The following is a 24,930-nucleotide window of genomic DNA, read 5'->3' on the forward strand; positions in this document are numbered from 1 at the left end:
GTGCCACCGCCTGTCAATGTCTGACACTAATAGTGTATTGGCGGTGCCACCGCCTGGCTCTCGGGTGTTAGGATCGGAGCGGCACTAAGAGGGGGGGGGGGGGGGGGGGGTGAATTCGTGCAGCGGATTAAAACTTCGGTTTTGATAAATCTTTCATACGATGAAAAGCAATATCAATGGAAACCGATTTTAGAAGCTTGATAACTTAGAAACATTTGGAAGCGTAGTAACTAAGTAGAGAAGTTTGCAGTATGTAATTGGCAAGAGTAGGATGCAAACTAGATAACGCAGATTTTATAGTGGTTCAGTCAAATGACCTACATCCACTTGCGAGGCCCCTCTTCGTTGAGGCTCCCACCTTCCACTAGCAAATCTCTTGAAATGGAAGGGCAAATACCCCTCTTACAATCTTTTACAAGCAGTTCAACCTCTTACAAATTTTCAGTAAGAAAGAAGGAGGTGAACTCTCTAGCAAATTGAAAAACAAGACTTGCTAAGACTTTCTAAGACTTTTCTCTCAATCAATTGCTTCTCAAAAAGTTGTTATCTCAGCTGAGATTTGAGGGGTATTTATAGGCCTCAAGAGGATTCAAATTTGGGCTCCACAATTTGAATTCTCTTTGGGTTCCCGATACTGGCGGTGCCACCGCCTGTCACTATCAGACATTGATAGTGCTGGGCGGTGCCACTTCCTAGCTCTCAGGTGCTGGGCGGTGCAACCGCCCAGTCTGGCGGTGGCACCGCCAGACCCTTCAGTTCACTGTTTGGGCTTCAAATTTAGCCCAAACCAATTCTAATTTTGGGCCCAGTTGGCCCCTAACAAGGATATAGGATTATCTCTTAATCCTAATCCTAATTACAAGTGAACTACATAACAAAACACATCCTAATTCATGACTCATACATTTGGCAAATGATTCACATAGTGATTCATCCGAAGAGCCAAAAATAATATCGTCAACATAAATTTGTACAATAAGAAAATTATCTTCAAAGTGTTTGATAAACAATGTAGTATCAACCTTGCCTTTGGTAAAATTATTTGAAATAAGAAAGGAACTAAGCCTTTCGTACCAAGCTCTAGGAGCTTGTTTTAAACCATAGAGAGCCTTAGTCAATTTGAATACATGATTAGGTAGAAGAGATATTTCAAATCCGGGAGGTTGTTCAACATATACTTCTTCCGAAATAAAATCATTCAAGAAGGCACTTTTGACGTCCATTTGAAATAGTTTAAAGTTATTACTACTAGCATAGGCAAGGAGCATCCTTATGGCTTCTAATCGAGCCACGAGAGCGAAGGTTTCTTCGTAATCGATACCTTCTTCTTGGTTGAAACCTTTGGCCACTAATCTAGCCTTGTTTGTAACCACGATACCATTTTCGTCTTGCTTGTTTCTAAAGACCCATTTAGTACTAATGACTAAATGGTTACTAGGTCTAGGAACAAGCTTCCATACCTTATTCCTCTCAAATTGATTCAATTCCTCTTGCATTGCGATAACCCAAAAATCATCTTTTATGGCCTCGTCAATGCATTTAGGTTCAATTTGAGAAAGGAAGGCGGCGTTAGCACAAAAATTCTTGAAAGAGGAACAAGTTTGAACCCCTTTTGATGTACCTCCTATAATTAGTTCCTTTGGATGAGCATCTATATACTTCCATTCCTTAGGTAAGGAAATTTCGGAAGAAGGTGCATCCAAGTTGCTATTTTGAGGAGGGGGTTCATTTAAATTCAAATTATCAAAACCAAGATCATCATCAAAATCATTTTTCTTTAAATTAAAAATTTCATTAAAAACTACATGAATAGACTCTTCTATTACTAAGGTTCTTTTATTGAAAACCCGAAAAACCTTAGAAACAGAAGAGTAACCAAGAAAGATGCCTTCATCGGATTTAGAATCAAATTTTCCTAAGGCATCCCTTTCATTCAAAATAAAGCATTTACAACTGAAAACTTTAAAATAGGAAATATTTGGTTTTTTGCTATTCCATAATTCATAGGGAGTTTTTGATAGGGATGGTCTTATTAGGACCCTATTCATGATGTAGCAAGCCGCATTTACGGCTTCGGCCCAAAAATACTTGGGTAGACTATGTTCATTTAATATTGTTCTTGCCATTTCTTGTAGGTTTCTATTTTTTCTTTCAACTACTCCATTTTGTTGGGGATTCCTCGGAGTGGTGAAGTTGTGATTGTATCCATTAACTTCACAAAAATTTTGAAAGTCACGGTTTTGAAATTCGCCACCGTGATCACTCCGAATTGATGAAATCATGAAACCTTTTTTATTTTGAGTGAGTTTACAAAATTTAGAGAGATACTTGAAGCAATCACTTTTGTGAGCTAAGAAATAGGTCCAAGTGTATCTAGTATAGTCATCCACAATTACAAACTCATATTTGCTTCTTCCTAGACTTGTCGTGTCAATTGGTCCAAATAAGTCCAAATGAATCAATTGTAATGGTCTAGTGATGCTAATTTGAGTTTTTGGTTTGAAACTAGTTTTTATTTGTTTACCTAGTTGACATGCATCGCATACTTTGTCCTTAATAAACTTTATATTTGGAATTCCTCGTACTAATTCTCTAGATGAGATCTTAGATATTAGTTTCATGCTTGCATGGCCTAGTCTCCTATGCCAAAGCCAAGCATCATCATTTAAAGCGGAGAAGCACATTTCGTTACTTAGTTCATCAAGGTTGATGGTGTAGACATTATTTTGTTTTAATGCAATCATAGTTATGTTATGGTTTGGTTTTTCAATAATACACACATTTGATTCAAATCAAACGATATAACCTTTATCGCATAATTGACTAATACTCAAGAGATTATATTTCAATCCATCAACTAATAAGACATCATCAATAGAAAATTTTAATTTGTTACCTATAGTTCCCTTGCCAATGATTTTGCCTTGGTTGTTGTCTCCGAAGGTGACGTACCCTTCTTCTTTGCTAGTGAGAATAGAGAAATGAGATGGATCTCCAGTCATATGTCTTGAGCATCCACTATCTAGATACCATCTCTTGCTCTTAGCTTGTGATGGTGTATGTTTCTACAAGAAGGAATTATTTTTAGGTACCCATTTTCTTTTGGGTGCCTTAAAAACTGATTTAACTTGTTCATCATATTGCATAGAATTGATCATGGTTCCTTTAGGAACCCAAATTAGTTTGTTCGGACTAATCTTCTTGAATGGACATTTATAAGATTTATGTCCATATTTGCAACAAAAGTTGCAATTGCTTTGGTGTTGAACATGTAAAATAGGGCCTTTAATGAAGGTGGTTGGATTTTGGTGAGGACTTCTCACAAATCCGATTCCACTTCTTTTAGGAACGTGACCCTTATTTGTAGGGATCATGTTCAAAGATTTGCTACCAACCTCGAATTTCTTCAAGGTGTCCTTAAGTAGCAAGTTCTCCTTTTGAAGAGATTCTAGATCATGACATTTTATAAATGGAGCTAAACTATCATGATATTCAGTTTTTAATTTATCGATATCACAAGTGAGACTATCATGCTCCTTTTTTAGCAATTTATATTTTCTACTAATTATCTTACATTCATCAAATAACTCATGGAAAGCATTTAATAATTCATGATAAGGTAAATTTACATCAATTAAATCTGTTACCTCTTCTCCGATGGCCATTAGGACGTAATGAGCAACTTGCTCGGTATTGGACTCCTCTTCTTTGAACGCGCTTGAATCATCCCACGTTGCCTTGAGCGCCTTCTTCTTTAATGTTCTCTTTTTGGCTTGAGGACAATCGTTCTTGTAATGTCCCGATTTTTTGCACTCATAGCAAATCACTTAGTCCTTCTTGTGTTCGAATTTATTTTTTGTATTATTTTTAAATTTGCTCTTTCTTAAATATTTTTTAAAATTTTGAGTCAAAAGTGCAATGTCATTGTCACTGTCCTCATCACTTGATGTTCCTTTCAAGTGGTCTTCTTATGATGTGAGTGCCATATCCTTCCTGTTCTTTGGAAGGGGGTTCTCGAGCTCGTCATGAGCTTGACATGTCATTTCGTAGGTCATTAGAGACCCAATAAGTTCTTCAAGAGGGAATGTTTTAAGGTCTTTAGCCTCTTGAATTGCCGTGACTTTTGGATCCCAAATTTTAGGGAGGGATCTTAAGATTTTAGTTACTAGTTCAAAGTTAGTAAAATCTTTACTAAGAGCTTTGAGTCCATTGATGACATCCGTGAACCGAGTGTACATGTCTCAGATGGACTCACTTGGTTTCATTCGGAAAAGTTCATAAGAGTGCACAAGGATGTTGATTTTGGACTCTTTCACTCGGCTAGTGCCTTCATGAGTGACCTCAAGAGTTCTCCAAATATCAAAAGCCGAATCATAAATTGAAACACGATTAAATTCATTTTTGTCTAGTGCACAAAACAAGGCATTCATAGCCTTTGTGTTTAAAGCAAAAACCTTCTTCTCCGATTCATTCCATTCGCTCATCGGAAGAGAAGATTTTTGAAATCCGTTTTCAACAATAGTCCAAAGCTCGAAATCCATGGAAATAAGAAATATCCTCATACGAGTCTTCCAATAAGTATAATCTGACCCATTAAACAAGGGTGGACGTGTGATAGAATGACCCTCATGTATGTCGGAGTAAGCCATCTATCTTGGGTATCAAACCAAATATGAGAGTGAGCCTAGCTCTGATACCAATTGTTAGGATCTAAGTGGCACTAAGAAGGGGGGGTGAATTAGTGCAGCGGTAAAGTACGATAAACTTTTCATGATTTAAACACTTTCGGAAACTTCGTACGATAAAAGCAACGTTTTGTTTGAAACCGTTTCGATTGCGTTTTAACTTGAAGAGATATGTTAGAAGGAGACAAAGAAGTAGAGCATTAAAGTGCAAATGGTTTGCAGTAATATAAATGACAATAAGTAAATGCAAATCAGAGATCACGCTGATTTTAAAGTGGTTCGGTCAAATGACCTACATCCACTTGCGAGGCTCCTCTTCGATGAGGCTCCCACATTCCACTAGCAAATCTCTTGAAGGGGAAGGGTAAATACCCCTCTTACAACTTTTTACAAGCAATTCACTCTCTTACAGATTTTCAGCAAGAAAGAAGGAGGTGAACACTAGCAAATTGAAAACAAGACTAGCTAAGACTTTTCTAAGACCTTTCTCCCAATCAATTGCTTCTCAAAAAGTTATATTCTCAGTTGAGATTTGAGGGGTATTTATAGGCCTCAAGAGGATTCAAATTTGGGCTCCAAAATTTGAATCCTCTTTGGTTCCCGATGCTAGCGGTGCCACCGCTTGTCAGTGGACTGGCGGTGCCACCGCCCAGCCCAGGCAGTGCCACCGCTTGACTCTCCGGTTCATTGGTTGGGCTTCAAATTTAACCCAAACCAAGTCTAATTTTGGGCCCAGTTGGCCCCTATCCAGGATATAGGATTATCTCTTAATCTTAATCCTAATTACAAGTGAATTACATAACAAAAAACATCCTAAGCAAGTTTTCAACCGCGAACGTCGAGTCTTGTTCCGACGAGCTTTCCGACGAACTTCTTTCGACGGACTCCCAGCAAGCTCCCGATCTTGTGATGACTTTAACGAGTAGCCGAGCCTTCTCAGTGATCTCCGTGAACCTCCGATGATCTCTTCGGTGAACTTCCGAAAATTCCAACAGGTTCCCGATTTCTTCTTGGTTGGTTCCGGCAGCATCTCCGACGATTCTTCGGACTCTTAAACATCCATCGAACTTGACTCCGGTATTCTTGCTTTGTGCTTTCTGGTTATCGTAGTTAATCCTGCACACTTAACTCAATAATATGGATTAGATCAATTAACCCATCAATTGATTTTATCATCAAAATCCGAGATTCAACAGATGTATACAATAATAAAATGGGGAGAAGTTTTGATCATGAATGGTAGGATGAAATTCGACAAAATTAATATCATCATGATTTGAAATGCTATGATTTGTTACAAAATGATGTATCATGAATGCTTTAAATGATGATTGTTTGGTTTCATGATCAAAATGTTAATAAATGCTTAAAAATTTGAACATTTTAGTATATGTATGATATGCTCATAATGATGATTGATTTATTTTTTGGTATTGTGCATGAAAAATGAAATGTAAGGAATTTTAAAAATATGCATGTTTTAATTTGAAAATATAATGATGCACAAATAAGATTGATATTTACCTTTATCATAATCTGATATAAAGGGTCTTCCCTTCTTTTTGACAATGACAAAGGGGGAGATGAAAGATACTAGCTCGCATAATTCAAGAAGAAAGCAAAAAATTGTATTTCTCAAAAGAGAAGAAAGAACTTGCTTCTTGAACATATCAAATTGTTATCTTCCATGTTGTAAAACAATGTAACATTTTGTTAGCTTGCAATTTTGCAAAGGAAGCAAAAATAATGGCACTTCTCAAAAGAGAAGAAAGAGCTTACTATCTTGAACATCACTAGCTTGCCTATCTTGAGAAGCAAATATTTGCTATCTCAAAAGAAGCAAAATTGCTATCTTGCACATCGCAAAGAAACGCAAATTTGCAAATTTACATAATTCTAAATTATTGCTAGCTTGTATGTTGCAAAATTGGCTTTCTTTTTCAAACACTTGCTAGCTTGAACATTGCAGAACCAACATACTGAACTTGCATATCTAGCAAAATTTACAAACTTGTAAAACTCAAAATTTTTACTATCTTGCATCATTATAAAACTAGAGATTTATGATGCAATGTATTGAACTTATCTCTAAACACATAAGAGTTGGAACTTCTCCTTTTTGTTTATGACAAAGGGAGAGAAGTATGCTGATGTCATGCATGATTTGATCATGACATGTTGCTTGGATTTTTTAATCCAAGAGTTTCTATCAATATGTCATATTGATAGGGGGAGTTTGTTTAAACTCCGGGAGTTAAGGTTAACTCCGTCGTTGATTGGTTATCATCATAAAAAAGGGGGAGATTGATGAATCTCAGATTTTGATGATGAAACCAATCAATATATGTTTATGTTTTAATCAGCATTTTGAGTGACGCAAGATGCTTCGATCAGGATGAGACAATTAAAGCAGGAAAAATCATGTTGGGCCGGAGGAACATGTCAGAAGATTAGACGTCGGGCCAGTGGATTGGTCGACGTATCAACAAAAGGCTTCGGGCATCGGGCCAAGAAGTACGGACATTGCACCAAGGATATCAGAGTTGCGAAGTCAATTGGCCGATTGGGCAATAGGCCACAAGAGATAACGATGCGTCGAAGAATCGGACGAAGCGTCGAGAGACCAATAACGTGTCGGACAACTTGATTAATGCTTAGTATTAATTGTCTAGATCAAAGTTTGTTTTACATGTTCATGATTAACTATGATAGCAAGGCATGAACCAAAAGGAAGTCCCAGAGTTAAGGACGTGATTATGTTGGGAGTTCGAGAGTTCATTGGAAGTCTGGACGTTCGTCGGAAGTTTTGGAGGAACCAGCTGAGAAGTCTTGGAGCTTGTCAGAGAAGTTTATCGGAACTCACCAAGAAGATCGTTGTGAAGTACAGGAGCTTGCTGGGAGTCCGCCGAAACATTGCCGAGAGATGGTCTGAAGTTCGCCAGAAGATCGTCGGAAGCTTGCTGGAAGAATAGACTTACAGACTTTGTTTAGCTTAGAATGTCTTAGGAATCGTAGTTAGCACATAATTGGGCTTGGATTGGGCCAACCTAATTATGGGCCAGCTAGGCCCATGTAAGAACTGTGTTGAGCCTAATAAGAAGCCTAAATAGTGCCCCAAGAAGTCTCACTATTGTGGCACAGTCTTCGAGACTATGTTAGGCAGTGGTACTACCAGTTTGGGCGGTTATATCGCCCTTAGCAGGGTGCCAGGCGGTGGTACCGCCAATCTGGGCGGTGGTACTACCCAGCACTGCCCCCCAAGCGATGGTACCACCAGACTTGGGCGGTGGTATCGCCCAAGACAGTGTTAGTGTCGACTGACACTAGGCGGTGGTACCGCCTAATGTAGGCGGTAGTACTGCCCGAGCTCGATAGTACATTGTTGCTTTGAGGGGTACCATCGATGAGCTACTTAGTACATTGCTCGGTAGTAATGCAACATGAGTTGCAACTTCAGCCCCAAGCGATGGTACCACCAGTACTGCTCCATACATGTACTCCATACATGATCTTGAATCTCTAATAATTTATGTCAAAAGCTAAGCATTGTTTGTGTGTTGACACTCAAAGATTCTGCTACATCTCTCCTTCCATATCCACCAAATAGCATATATGAAAGTAACCTTTGCCAATTGTGTAAGAAGCCCTTTTCTTGAGAAACATTACATGAGGTCGCCTAATTCTTGATGCAAGTTTGGTTGCGGTAGCCTATTGAGTTCGAATCATTGGAGAATCTTCTTCCATATCCATTTAGTATAGTTACAAGCAAAATAAAGGTGGTCAACATTTTTTTCTTGTTGCATATAAAGGGAGCATCGGTTAACATGATAGATACCTCTTCTCTTCATATTGTCTATTATAAGTAGTTTATTAAAAAGGGTCTGCCATATATATAAGAAATGTCTCTATGATCCCGGTCGATTCCATGTCCAACTGCTTAGGATCCACTTGTTATTTCTTTGCCTGATTTGATTCCATGTAGATGTGGCACTAGATTTGTCATTGTCATGAGGCCAAATAAGTATATCTGAAGAGTTGTTCCTGATTGGAATAACTATGATAGTCGGTTAAAGTGATAACATTTCAGGAGACCTAGGGTACCGTTAGCAATGAACTCGGAAACCTTCTAATCTTTGGGAGCCCCAAGGTCTTTTCATATTCTGTCACCATATAATTGAAATATACTCTTTGCATTCACCCAAGGATCGTACCACATATTAGTACTAGTTCCAGAATAGATTGCATAAGAAATGTGTTTGATTAGTTAATTCCTTGCCTTTAAAATTTCTTTCCAAGCTGTAGAGTGGTATGTTCTTGTTGAAATTTTTCAAATTGATTCCTTTGAAAGATACCTAGCAGAAACCCATTGTGACCATAAGAAACATTTGTTTTACAAAAGATCCCACAATTGCTGAACCAAACATGCTTTATTCCAATCTCTAGTATTTCTCAAGTTCAACCCCCCTTCATCTTTTGGTTTGCAGATGCTATCCCAATTACCATATGCATTGTCTTATCATTTGTGTCATTCCGGAAGAAGTTCATTAATAACCGTTCAATATCTTGGAGAAGTCTAACAGACAGAAGAAATATATTAGACCAATATATCGAGTAAGAGTACAATATCAAACGGATGAGTTCAAGTCGTCCTGCTTTTGGAAGAAGCTTATTTTTTCAAGAGGAAATTATATTCTTTATTTTTTTTAAGATAGGCTGACAGTGGGTTTTGTGAATGCTAGTGGATATGAGTGGGAGACCTAGATAAGGAACTAGCATGCTTCCCTTACTAACCCCTAGAGTGTGTGCAATAAAGTCCTTATCCTCAATGCAAGGACCCATATAGATTTTACTTTTCACATAATTTAATTGAAGGCTAGAAACCATACCAAAGTCATTCAAAATAGTAGCCAGGTTCCTCACTAAAGTTGACTCATTCTGGAGAAAGATAAGTAAATCATCTATAAAAGTGGTGTGATATATGAATAGAACTAGCATTGGGTACGTTAATGCTGCCATTCGAGACTGTCTGTTCCAACATACAGTTTTGCTGTGGGAAGTTCATATCGAGGAGTATCTTATAGATAAATTTTTTATTAACTATATCAAAGACTTTCCATAAATCAGCTTTAGAACAAATTTTTGTCCCTCTTACTTTTGAGTGCAGATCCTTGACCAAGTCATTAGCAAGCATAATATTATGATGTATACTTCTCCCTTTGATGAAGGCAGCCTAATTAGGACTAATGATCTTGTGTATTACCTTTTGCATTCTATCTATCAACACTTTGGAGATGATCTTATAAATAAAGTTGAACTAATCCGTTCGGTGTTATATTCTTACTCTATTTATTGGTCTATTGCATTTCTTCTACTTGCTGTACTTCTCCGAGACATTGAAGGGTTATTTATGAACTTATTCTATAATGACACAAATGGTAAAATAATACATATGGTAAGTTGGGACAGCATATGCAAACCAAAAGATAAAGGGGGCCAAAACTTAAGAAATACTAGAGATTGGCATAAAGCATGTTTAATTGGGATCTTCTGCAAAACAATGTGTTTCTATTAAGTAACTTTCTAAGGAATTAATTTGGGAAGTTCCATGCCCGATGGGACTCAAACCCACAATCGCCTAATTAGAAGTCAGACGCCTTATCCATTAGGCCACGAGCACTTTAATATTCAAATTTGCTCTTAGTTAAAGATCTTGGGAATGATATTGAAAAATTATATGTATCCCGTAGTTATCTGCTTTAATAATGTGTTGTATCCATAGGTAGTCTTGGTATATTTAGAGATTATATTTTTTTGTTGGCTACAGTTTGGAGTCATAGTCTACCGTATATGTAGTCATGACTATACTTTATTTGTTGGCTACAGTTGGGAGTCATAGTCTACAGCATGTGTAATCATGACTATCTCTTTGTTTGACTAATTTAGGAGATGATTTGTAGAGTGAGAGCATTCCACCATTGAGGTGGGGTGCACTATCATAGACTACTCTATGAGATATCAGGCTTTAGTTTATTGCTTGTATAAACAAAGCTATTTGTATAACCTTCACACTTATTCAATTTACTTTTACTTACCAAAAAAAAAAATATTTCATACATCCTTGATATGCTCTAAAATGCTTCATATGTCATTGATATGCTCCGTAACATTTCATATGCCATTGATATACTCCAAAATGCTTCCTATGCCATTGTTATATTCCGAAATGCTTCATATGCCATTGATATGTTCCGAAGCATTTCATCTACCATTGATATGTTCCAAAATATTTCTTTATGTCAATGATTTACTTCAAGTAGTCTTTACTCTCTTGTTATGAACAAAACATGCTTCGAATGAAATAACATTATAATTCTGTATTTGTTGAGCGGCTATCTATGAACTCTTGTATCCTTGCCTTGTATTTGGTACATTATTTGCTTTGAAACTATCCTTTTTCACCATTGATATGTTAGTCGCTTGCTAAGCTCTATGTACTCACCCCGTTGCTATATAAATTTTTCAGGATAGCTTGTCACTCGCTAGAATATTTAAATTGAGCTATGATAGTGGAAAGCTAGAAGACTTTGGGCAAACATTTAGTGGATGATATGTTTTTGTTGTATAAGTACACTTAGTGTCTAATGAAACGTTGATGGTAAATCTGAACTTATAAGTTTTGTAAAAGTTTAATTGACCTCTCATGTTATGATTTTGGAGTGTTAAGTTAATTTGTGTATTGGTATGAATATGTGGTAAATATCGATTTTTATGATAATATAGAATCCTACACTTGTGGATTTATGAGGTGGTTATTGTCTTGGTGAGTTGGTTTCAGATTTTATAATTTATAGAGTGATGTGGTATATGAATTTAAACTGCATAGGTTTTATAAATTGGAGAATTATGGATGTGAATAAATTGAATATTTTCTCAGTATCCTCAAATGTGTGATTAGATCTTGGAATGGATTATTGTTGAATTATAATATTATCGATTTTGGGGGGGCGGTGTGACAATTCGTTGCTTTTATGCTGGTGTTATTACAACCATATTTCGATCGTCGTCCATCTCCTACATGCACTTCGCGACCAGAGAACCTAGGCATCGGCCACGCATGGCAGATTCAACCTCGTCGTGCAAAAACCATCATAACTTTCTCGGTAGATCTCAGAATCGCTATTGCGACCCCAATTCGCGAAACACACTTCGAGCCCCATGACGCAGACTGCGATACGGTCATGACAAATTTCTGATGGGATTTGTTGCTTTTGTGTTGGTGTCATCGCAACCATATTTCAATCGTCATCCATCTCCTACATGCACTTCACGACCAGAGACCCTAGATGTGGGCCACGCATGGCGGATTCGACCTTGTCATGCAAAAACCATCATAATTTTCTCGGTCGATCTCAGAATCGTTATTATGACTGCAATCCATGAAGCACACTCCGAGCCCCATGAGGCTAAATGCGAAGTGATCATAACAAATTTCGGGCCCGAAAACCATCGTCTCAGAGGTCTACGACATCATCGAATAGGCACAAAATAGAGTACAACACTACGACTTCCGGGGGGTTCACCCATCCTAGTACAACTCTCGCCTAAGCATGCTTAACATCAGAGTTCTAATGGGATTCAGTGCTTTAGTGCTGGTGTGATTATACCCATATTTTAATCATCGTTCACCTCCCACATCCATGTCGTGACTGAAGACCCCGTGCTTGGGCCATGTAACACCCCTCAGTTTTTTAAAATTCTATAAGGTCTTATTTGTAATATAGGGACCTAAATATAAATATTAAAAATTAGATATGATTTATGAAAGATTTATATTTTTTTAAGTAAAGAAAAATTAATTAAGTGTAAAGTTTCTACAAATAGCTTTGTCTATACAAGCCATAGACTAAGCCTGATGACTCATAGAGTACACATGCGGTAGTCATGACTACACTTGCTATAGACTATGACTCCTAATTGTAGCCAACAAATAAAATGTAATGTCCATATATGCCAAGACTACCTGTGGGTATAGCACATTATTAAAGCATATAACTACGGGATACATATAATTCTTTAACATCAGTCCCAAGATCTTTAGCTAATAGCAAAATTGAATCTGATAAAAATATCTTTTTCTCTTCGTGTACAGTGCTCCATTTTGAGATCGTGCTCCATACATGATCTTGAGTCTCTAATAATCTCTGTCAAGAGCTAAGCATTATTGGTGTGTTGACACTCAAATATTCTGCTACATCGCTCCTTCCACATCCACCAAATAGCGCATCTGAAAATAACATTTTCCAATTTGTAAGAAACCCTTTTCTTGAGAAACATTACATGATTTCGCCTAATTCTTGATGCAAGTTTGGCTGCGGTAGGCAATTGATTTCAAATCGTCGAAGAATCTCCTTTCATACCCATTTAGTATATTTACAAGCAAAATAGAGGTGGTCCATAGTTTCTTCCTGTTGCGTACAAAGAGAGCATCGGTTAACATGGTAAATAACTCTTCTCTTCACATTGTCTATTGTAGATAATTTATCAAGAAGGTCTTGCCATGTGCATAAGGAATGTCTCTGAGATACCGGTCGATCCCATGTCCAACTGCTTGGGATCCACTTGTTATTCCTTTGCCTAATTGGATTCCATACTAATGTGGCACTAAATTTGCTATTGTCATAAGGCCAAATAAGCATATCTGAAGAGTTATTCCTGATTAGAATAGCTATGATAGTCGGTCAAAGTGATAACATTTCAGGAGAAATAGGATTAGGGAGACACCATGATACCAGTGTGATGCAGAATGAGGGGGTAAAGTAGAATAGATTGTTGAATCTCGAATTTTGATGATGAAATCAATTGTTAATTGTTTGATCTAATCTATAAGTTGAGAAAAGTGTGCAGGATTAACTATGATAACAGTAAGACATAAAGCAGGTATTGTGTCAGAGTTAAAATCGAGATCTCGTTGGGAGTTCAAAAGTTCGCCGGAAGTCCAAACATTCGTCGGAAGTTCTGCTAGAACCAACCGAGAAGTCTAGGAGCTTGCCAAAGAAGCTCATCGAAACTCACCAAGAAGATCATCATAAAGTTCATGAGCTTGCCGGGAGTCCGTCGAAACATGACCGGCAGTTCATCAAAAGTTCGTCGGAAGAACAATTGACGTACCGGAACAAGATGCTTTGTCAAATTATCTTAAATATTATAGTTAGTCCATAAATTGAGTTAGGATTGAGAGGTAATCCCACTAACTTAGTTAGGGGCTAACTGAAACCTAAATAAGGCTGAATTGGGCCGAATTGAACAACCCATTCAACCCCTGAAAACATGGCCAGTGGTGGCACCGCTTGGGAGACCCAGTCTCCCAAGTGGTCTAGGTGGTGGTTCCACTGGCAGTTAATGCTGTTAGCGATGGTACCATCCAATGTCAACCAGTGGTACCTCCTAGTAATGGCGGTGGTATCGTCAATACCTTGGAAATTCGGGATGAGACACTTTTTGGCTCCATTTTTGAAGCCATTGGGGCCTATAAATCCCCTACCCTTTTCTGCATGAAAGGGCATGAAAGCATTAGCATAATCTTGAGTTCTTAAGTCTTAAAGTGTTGTAAAATTGAGAAGAGTTCTCCTCCTTCATATCTTAGCCTTATAACCATCCAAGAAAGAGGAGTGACACTTGTAAGGATCTTCCTATTGAAGGAAGGCCCTTAGTGGATATCGGTGACCTCGATGGAGGAGGAATCCAAAGTGGATATAGGTCTCATTGACCGAACCACTCTAAATTCTGGTTTGCTTTTCCTTTAGTGCAATTTACTTTACTGTAAACCATCTTGAGCTTCTCCTTACATTCTTATGAAAGTTTTAAAGTTCAACATCTTTCCGAAACAATTTGAATTGAGATGAAATTTTTACGAAATCAAAGAATTTTCTGTTGCACTAATTCACCCCCCCCCCCCCCCCCTCTTAGTGCTGCTCTTGATCCTAACAATTGGTATCAGAGCAAGATTCACTCTCGTTTGGTTTAAAACCCAAGAGAGATGACATTTGCTGGCAACCAAGAGGGTCATTCAATTACACGTTCGCCCTTGTTCAATGGGGCAGATTACATATATTTGAAGACTAGAATCAGGATCTTCCTAATTTCAATGGATTTTGAATTATGGAGTATTGTAGAAAATGAGTTTCAAAAGTCTTCTCTTCCAATGAACGATTGGAATGAGTTGGAGAAGAAGACTTTCACCTTAAACGCCAAGGTTATGAATGCCTTGTTTCGTGCTTTAGATAAAAACGAGTTCAATCATGTGTCTACTTGTGAATCAGCTTTTGATATTTGGTACATACTCGAAGTGACTCATGAAGGCACTAGTAGAGTGAAGGAGTCAAAAATTAATCTTTTAGTGCACACTTATGAGTTTTTTTGGATGAAACCGAGTGAGACTATTGGAGACATATATACCCGATTTACAGATGTCATTAATGGTCTAAAAGGACATGGCAAAGGTTTCTCAGATTTTGAACTTATTAATAAAATTTTAAGATCCCTTCCAAAGGGTTGGGACCCAAAAGTCATAGCTATTCCAGAGGCCAAATATTTAAATAATTTTTCTCTCGAAGAACTAATTAGGTCAGTAATTACCTACGAGATGATTTGTAAAGCTCATGAAGAGCTTGAGGACACCCTTCCAAAGAATAGAAAGGATATGACACTAAGAACCCAAGAAGACCATTTAAAAGAAAACTCAAGTGATGAGGACCTTGATGAAGACTTGGCGCTCTTAACAAGGAAATTCAAAAAATTCATAAAAAGGAATAAATTTAAAAATGACACTAAAAATAAATTTGAATCCAAGAAAGAACAAGTAATATGCTACGAATGCAAGAAGCCGAGACATTACAAGAGCGAATGTCTCCTAGCCAAAAAGAGGCAACCAAAGAAGAAGGCTCTTAAAGCAATATGGGACGACTCAAGTGCATCTAAAGAAAAGGAGCCAACCAACACTCAGCAAGTTGCTCACTATGCACTAATGGCTATTGGAGATGAGGTGAGTAGTTCATTTGATGTAAATTTATCCTTTGATGAACTATTAAATGTCTTTCATGATTTATTTGATGAATATAAATTAATTAGTAAAAATATAAATTATTGAAAAAAGAGCATGCTTCTCTTGTTAGTGATTTCAATAGATTAAAAGTTGAGCATAATGATAGTTTAGCTCTATATGTAAAATGTGATGAACTAAAAACACTTAGAAAGGAAAACTTGCTACTCAAAGAAACCTTAGAAAAATTTGAGGTTAGTAATAAGTCCTTGAACATGATCCTTGCCAACAAGGGTCACACGTTAATAGAAAAGGTGGAATCGAATTTGTAAGTAGCTCTCACCAAAATCCAATCACCTTTGTTAAAGGCCCTACTTTGCATGTTTCACCCCAAAACAAATGCAACTTTTGTTATAAATTTAGGCATGTAACTTATCATTGTCCATTTAAGAAATGTAATCTACATAAATTGATTTGAGTTCCTAAAAGAATCTCAAATGACTCAATGCAACATGATAAGCTATGTAGATCGATTTTTGAGGCACCTAATGTCAAATAGGTACCTAAACATCATTCTTTTTTGTAGAAAAATATACTATCACAAGCTAGGAGCAAGAGATGGTACCTTGATAGTGGATGCTCAAGACATATGATCGGAGATCCATCTCAATTCTCTAAGCTCACTAGCGTAGACGAAGGATATGTCACCTTCGGAGACAACAACAAGGGTAAAATCATTGGCAAAGGCACTATATGTGACAAATCCAACTTCTTTATTGAAGATTTGTTATTGGTTGATAGCTTAAAGCATAATCTCTTAAGCATTAGTCAATTGTGTGATAAAGGATATATCATTAGAATTGAATCCAATGCTTGCATTATTGACCACACAAAAACACATCTATGATTGCCTTAAAATAAAATAATATATACACCATCAACATTAATGATCTATGTAATGAAATATGCTTTTCAGTTTTGAATAACAATGCTTGGTTTTGGCATAGGAGATTAGGTTATGCTAGCATGAAACTAATCTCTCAAATTTTATCTAAAGAACTTATAAGAGGAATTCCTCATATCAAATTCATCAAAGATAATGTGTGTGATGCATGTCAACTAGGAAAATAAATAAAAGGTAGCTTCAAACCTAAGAATCAAATAAGCACATCTAGACCTTTGCAGTTGATCCATATGGACTTGTTTGAACCAATTACTACATCAAGCCTAAGAGGTAGCAAATACACCTTTGTTATCATGGATGATTATAGTAGATATATATGGACTTACTTTTTGGCACACAAAAGTGATTGCTTTAGGTATTTCTCTAAGTTTTATAAACTTGTTCAAAACAAAAAGGGTTTTATAATTTCATCAATTCGAAGTGATCACGATGGTGAATTTCAAAACCGTGATTTCCAAGAATTTTGTGAATCTAATGGATACAACTATAACTTCTCTACTCCAAGAAATCCTCATCAAAATGGAGTAGTAGAAAGAAAGAATAGAAACTTACAAGAAATAGCAAGAACTATGTTAAACGAACATAGCCTACCCAAATATTTTTGGGCCGAGGCCGTAAATACAACATACTATGTTATGAATAGGGTTCTAGTAAGACCACTACTTTCTAAAACTCCTTATGAGTTGTGGAGCAATAAAAAAACCCAATGTTTCATACTTTAAAGTTTTTGGGTGTAAATGTTTTATTTTGAATGAAAAAGATACCTTAGGAAAATTTGATGCAAAATCCGATTTAGGGATTTTTCTTAGCTATTCTTCTATCTCTAAGGCCTTTCGAAATTTTAACAAAAGAACTTTAATTATAGAAGAGTCTATTCATGTTGTTTTTAATGAAGTTTCCGAAGTCAAGAAAAATGAGTTTGATGATGATCTTAATTTTGATGCTTTGAATTTAAATGAAACCCTTTCTCCATCTAGCAACTTGGATGCATTTTCTTATGAAACATCCTTACCCAAGGAATAGAAGTATGTAGATGCTCATCCTATGGAGGTAATCATTGGAGACACATCAAAAAGGGTTCAAACTCATTCTTCTCTTAAGAATTTTTGTGCAAACACCGCTTTTCTCTCCCAAATTGAACCTAAATGTATTGATGAGGCCTTAAAAGATAATTCATGGGTCATCGCAATGCAAGAAGAGTTGAATCAATTTGAGAGAAATGAGGTGTGGAAGCTTGTTCGAAGCCAATGACTATTTAGTTATTAGTACTAAATGGGTCTTTAGAAACAAGCAAGATAAACTTGGTATCGTGGTTATATTAGTGGCCAAGGGTTTCAACCAAGAAGAATGTATCGATTATGAAGAGACTTTCGCTCCCGTGAAATGATTAGAAGCTATAAGGATACTCCTTGCCTATGCTAGTAGTAATAATTTTAAATTATTTCAAATGGATGTTAAGAGTGCTTTTCTTAATGGCTTCATTTCCGAAGAAGTTTATATTGAACAACCATCCGGATTTGAGAATAATAATATCCCTAATCATGTGTTTAAATTAACTAAAGCTCTCTATGGATTGAAGCAAGCCCCAAGGGCTTGGTATAAGAGACTTAGCTCCTTTCTTATTTAGAGTAATTTCTCTAAAGGCAAGTTCGATACTATATTTTTATTAAAAATTTTAAAAATAATTTTTTTATTGTTCAAATTTATGTTGATGACATTATTTTTAGTTCCATGAATGAATCTTTATGTGAATCATTTGTCAAAAGTATGAGTCTAGAGTTTGAAATGAGCCTAATGGTAAAACTAACCTTCTTTTTAGGCTTACAAATTAAACAACTTAGCAATGATATTTTTTTTAGTCAAATAAAATATGCTTTAGACTTGTTAAAATAATTTAATATGGATAGTTCAAAAGCTATCAACACTCCTATAAGTACCTCTACTAAGTTAGACATTTACAAAAATAGAGAAAGCTTTGATAAAAAAACTTATAGGGGTATGATAGGTAGTTTACTATAGCTCCCCGCAACTAGACCGGACATCATATTTAGTGTAGGACTTTGTGCTAGATTTCAATCTAATCCTAAACTATCTTATCTTAAAGCAATCAAAAGAATACTTAGATATCTTAACGGAACCACAAATCTAGGATTATGGTATCCAAAATCGAGAACTTTGAGCTAATTGCTTATACTGATGCAGATTTTGCTGGATGTAGAATAGATAGAAAAAGCACATCCGGAATATGTCAATTTTTAGGACACGCACTTGTCTCTTGGTCCTCTAAGAAATAAAACTTGGTTGTACTATCCATAACCGAAGCCGAATACATTGCAGCTAGTGCATGTTGTGCACAAGTTATTTGGATGAAAAATATATTAGAAGATTATAAAATTTATCTTATCAATATTCTTATAAAATATGACAATACAAGTGTAATATGTTTAACAAAAAAACCCTATTTAACACTATAGAACTAAACACATTGACATTAAGCATCACTTTATACGAGATCTTGTCAATAATCATGATGTAATCCTAGAGTTTATTGATACAACGCATCAATTGGCCGATATCTTTACAAAACACTTAAATGATAGACAATTTGATTTCATTAGAAGAGAAATAGGAATGCTAAATATCCGAATGCATGAGTTTGTTGTATTTCTTTTCCTAACTATCCTTCTCTTAATGTATTTCATGAATGAGGCTTTCATGAATCTATTTCATTTTTATCTTCCTTGGTATTAAGTTTACTTCATACCCTTGCTCCATCACTTAATGATTTTTGATACACTTAATCACTTCATGGATTTCATTGACAAATACATCTCTCATAGGTTTATCTCTTGTGAATTTTTAATGAGAAATAGATTTGACTTATGAATTTCTTTTTTATATGATGCTCCTCTCCTTATTCTTCTCATGAAAGATGAATTTTATAAATTCCAATTGATATATTGATCCTTGAAAGATAAATTTTACTACATGATAACCACTTGCAAGAATGGGGATTTGATTTCGTATGATCCTTTTCATGAATCCCTTCTCTTTGATTAAAACATGTTTTAACAAAAACTTATTTAGTGTTTTTGACTTCACAAATTTGGTTCTTAATGGATTTCCTTCTTACTTTCCTTCCTCTCCTTCATGCAAATGTTTTGATGACAAAGGGGGAGAAGTTGATAAAATATATCACTTTAATGTTGATAAATTTGGATGTTGAGAATTTGTGAATGTTACCATGCGACGATGCAATATCGATTGTATAAGTTAGTTTGATACTTGAATTTTTTTTTACCACACTTGCATTGTTAAATTGTTCTCCTTTTTGTTAATGACAAAAGGGGAGAAACAATACCAAAATATGGTAAATCGATGACAAATTGGCATTGTAGATATATACAATGTATCTTATCGTAAATGCTTATCATAAACACTTGTACGCTTTGTGGTATACTTGAAATATAATTGGAATTATCATATACATTACAACACATTGCAAATGCTTGAAACATATCAAAATGTACTTCATATGCATTGTAGATAAATGTCTTTATTTATGATAAGATATCTTGAGCTTAGCCTGCTATTTTACAATTAATATCTTGTCATGGAATGATGGATTGCTATCTTTGTCATCTTGTTATGTTTAATATTTAAAATTTGTATCATACTTAAAAATGATGATTGTCTATCATTAGACTTGAAAATAAATATCATGCCTTGATATCATTTTTATTAATAAATACGTGGCATCATATTTTGAGAATGTTAAATCATGATAGGAATCATGATATGTATGTTGATAAGTTTAAATAAACTTAACATATCGGTTTGATGCTTGAATTCAAAGACCTTGAATTCAAGAATGTATTTTCTCAATTATGGCATATAGATAGAGGGAGTTAAGGTTAACTCCATCATTAATTGATTATCATCATCAAAATGTGGGAGATAATCGAATCTCGAATTTTGATGAAGAAATCAATTGTTAATTGTTTGATCTAATCTATATGTTGAGAAAAGTGTACAGGATTAACTACGATAGCAGTAAGATATAAAGCAGGTGTTGTGCTAGAGTCAAAATTGAGATCTCATTGGGAGTTTAAGAGTTCGTCGGAAGTCCGGACATTCATCGGAAGTTCTACCAAAACCAACCGAGAAATCCAAGAGCTTGCCAAAGAAGCTCATTGGAACTCACCAAGAAGATCGTTGTAAAGTTCAGGAGCTTGCTAGGAGTCTGCCGGAATATTGCCGGTAGTTCGTTGGAAGTTCGTCGGAAGATCGTCGGACGCTCGCCGGAAGAGCAATTGACGTACCGGAACAAGATGCTTTGTCAAGTTGTCTTAAATATTATAGTTAGTCTGTAAATTGAGTTAGGATTGGGAGACAATCCCACTAATTTAGTTAGGAGCCAACTAGGCTCTAAACAAGGCTGAATTGGGCCAGATTGAATAGCTCATTCAGCCCTTGAAAATATGACCGGCGGTGGCACCACCTAGGAGACCAAGTCTCCCAAGTGGACTAGGCGATGGTACCATCCATACTAGGTGGTGGTACTGTTGAATCTCGTATTTTAATGATGAAACTACTTGATATATGTTTATGATTTAATCTGTGTTTTGAGTGACGCAGGATGCTTCGATCAGGATGAGACAATTAAAGCAGGAAAATCATGTTGTGCCGGAGGAACATGTCAGAAGATTGGACGTCGGGCCGGTGGAACGGTCGATGTATCGACAGAAGGCTTCGGGTCATGGACTCGGGCATTGGGCCAAGAAGAGCGGGTATTGTGCTAAGGATATCGGAGTTGCAGAGTCAACTGGCCGATTGGGCAATAGGCCGTAGGAGAGGACGATGCGCCGAAGAATCGGACGAAGCGTCGAGGGACCAATGACATGCCGGAAAACTTGGTTAATTGCTTAGGATTAATTGTCTCGATCGAAGTTTTGTTTTATATGTGCAGGATTAACTACGATAGAAGTAAGACATGTAGCAGGAGTTGCGCTGGAGTCAAGACAATGATCACGTTGGGAGTTCGAGAGTTCGACGGAAGTTCGGACAATTGTCGGAGGTTCTACGGGAACAAATCCGAGAAGTCCATAAGCTTGCCAAAGAAGCTTGTCGGAACTCACCAAGTGGATCATCCCAAGTCCAGGAGTTTGCCGGAAGTCCGTAGGAGCATCACCGAGGGTTCATCGGATGATCGACGGAAGTTCGCCGGAAGCTCGCCAGAAGAAGCGATTGACGCACTGGAGCAAGTTGTAGTAAATGTCTTAGGAAAAATCATAGTTAGCATAATGATTAAGTTAGAAATGGGAGGTGATCCCATTAACTTAATCTTGGGGCAATTGGGCCCCTGAAAAACCCAAATTGGGCCGAATTGATCAACCTATTCGGACCCTGATTTCTGCTGGGAGGTGCAACCGCCCAACCCAGAAGGTAGCACCGCTTGGGCTAAGTCTCCGAGCGAGACTGGGTGGTGCAACCGCCCCAGCCAGGAGGTAGCACCGCCTGGGCTCAATCTCCGAGCGAGACTAGGCGGTGCAACCTCCCCTGACAAGAGGTAGCACCGCTTGAGCTCGGTCTTTGAGCTCTGGCAGGAGGTGCAACTGCTGCAGTCAGGCGGTGGCACCGCCTGAGCTTGGTCTTCGAGCTTTGTCAGGAGGTGCAACCACCCCTGACAAGAGGTAGCACCGCCCAGAGGCTCAGTCTTCGAGCTCTGCCAGGCGGTGCAATCGCTCCAGTCAAGAGGTGCAACCACCTGATCCCGGAATTCCGGGAATTGATAATTTTGAGCTCCAAATTTGAACAGGATTGGGGCCTATAAATACCCCACCCATTCAGCACTGAAAGAGAACAACTTACACTCGAAATCTTGATCTTTCTCTGTGATTCTTAGAGCTCAAAATTGTTGTAAAGGCCAAAAGTTCTTCTCCCTCTATTCTTCCAAGTTCTGAGTTGTAAAGAGAGGAGAGAAATTTTTGTAAGGGTTGTCTCCTAAGCCCGTCAAAAGGAGTGAAACTGTAAAAGGGTGGTTGGCCTTCGCCTATTGAAGGAAGGCCTCTAGTTGATGTCGGTGACCTCGTCGGTGGAGGAAGCCAAAAGTGGAGTAGGTCAAGATAGACCGAACCACTCTAAATCTCGGTTTGCATTTACTTTGGGCATTTTATCTTTACTGCAAACCTCCTCAATAGCTTACTGCCTTCTGCGCTTTTACGAATGAGTTTCTAAGTTCAGAACTTTCCGAATCTGCGTTTAGACGTAAATCGGCTTTATCGTATGAATATCATATTTCAGTTTGCGCTTACATTCTGATTTCCATTATAACTGCAAACTGCCTTCTGCGCATTTACAAAACGTATTTCAAAATTCAGTATTTTCAAAATCAGCATTTAAACGTAAACCAGTTTTATCGTATGAACGTCGTATTTCAGTTTGCGCTTACATTCTGATTTTCATCATAACTGCAAACTGCCTTCATAGATTTACTTTAATGTCATCTCGCTTAATCTTAAGTTAAAGTAATCTTAGAATCGGCTTTTACACCAAAATCACTTTTATCAATGGACGAAGTTTTAATCGTTGAAAGATTTCCGCTGCACTAATTCACCCCCCTCCCTCTTAGTGCTCTTGATCCTAACAATTGGTATCAGAGCGGGGTTTTTCTCATTTCGGATTTACACCCAAGAGAAATGGCTCTTCATGGCTTTCAAGAGGGCTTATCAGTTGTTCGTCCACCGTTGTTTAGCGGATTGGACTACACTTATTGGAAAACTCGAATGCGAGTTTTCTTGATTTCTATGAATTTGGATTTATGGAATATCATTGAAAATAGTTTTCAACTTCCCTCTAAACCGATGAATGAATGGTCGGATTTGGAGAAGATGTATTTTTCCTTTAAACGCAAAGGCTATGAATGCCTTATTTTGTGCTTTGGACAAAAATGAGTTCAATCGGATTTCTACGTGCGAAACGGCTTTTGACATTTGGCAAACACTTGAAATCACGCACGAGGGAACTAGTAGAGTCAAAGACTCGAAAGTTAACATTTTATTGCATGATTTTGAGCTTTTTCGAATGCAACCAAGCGAGACTTTAGGCGACATGTACACCCGTTTCACGGATGTCGTCAATAGTTTAAGAGCTCTTGGAAAATGTTTGTCGGATTTTGAACTCGTAAACAAGATTTTGCTTTCTCTTTCTAAGAAGTGGGATTCAAATGTAACTGCAATACAAGAAGCTAAAAACCTAAACAACTTACCACTTGAATAACTAATTGGTTCGTTGATGACATATGAAATGGTGCACAATGCACATGATGAACATGTTGAACACAATCACCTTCCAAAGAACAAGAAGGATTTGAAACTTCGGACAAATGAATACCACTTGAGTGATGACTCAAGTGATGAGGACAATGATGAACTTGAACTTCGAACACTAACTCTTAATAAGTTTATTAAACAAAAATCTAAAATAGACAATGAACTTGAACGAAAGAAGAGGAAGGCAACCAAAGATGAATCAAGAACTTCCAAAGGTGAAACGGCGAATTGGGCTTTGATGGGCTTTGACTACAAGGTAAGTAACTCAACTCTCTTGAATTATTTTGAAATTACATGATCCTCTTGATAATGCATTTCCTTTTTTAATATAGAATTAATTTTCTTGAAAATTACATGTTTAAAAAAAATATATGATGAAAATGCAAAATTTATGATCATGCTAGTAGTTGTCATCATCAAAAAGGGGGAGATTGTTGAATCTCGTATTCTGATGATGAAACTACTTGATATATGTTTATGATTTAATCTACATTTTGAGTGACGCAGGATGCTTCGATCAGGATGAGACAATTAAAGCAGGAAAATCATGTTGTGCCGGAGGAACATGTCAGAAGATTGGACGTCGGGCCGGTGGAACGGTCGACGTATCGATAGAAGGCTTCGAGTCGTGGACTCGGGTATCGGGCCAAGAAGAGCGGGTATTGTGCCAAGGATATCGGAGTTGCGGAGTCAACTGGCCGATTGGGCAATAGGCCGCAGGAGAGGACGATGCGCCGAAGAATTGGACGAAGCGTCGAGGGACCAATGATATGCTGGACAACTTGGTTAATTGCTTAGGATTAATTGTCTTGATCGAAGTTTTGTTTTACATGTGCAGGATTAACTATGATGGAAGTAAGACATGCAGCAGGAGTTACGCCGGAGTCAAGACAATGATCACGTTGGGAGTTC

At 37.2% G+C, this 24,930-nt stretch overlaps 1 pseudogene; it reads right to left on the reverse strand.

Annotated features, from left to right (window-relative positions):
- Positions 1 to 12,232: 12,232 nt before the first annotated feature.
- LOC135643884 (5S ribosomal RNA) lies at positions 12,233 to 12,351 on the reverse strand (annotated as a pseudogene).
- Positions 12,352 to 24,930: the final 12,579 nt, after the last annotated feature.

This window comes from Musa acuminata, chromosome BXJ3-7, assembly GCF_036884655.1.
Source record: "Musa acuminata AAA Group cultivar baxijiao chromosome BXJ3-7, Cavendish_Baxijiao_AAA, whole genome shotgun sequence".
NCBI lineage: Eukaryota > Viridiplantae > Streptophyta > Magnoliopsida > Zingiberales > Musaceae > Musa > Musa acuminata.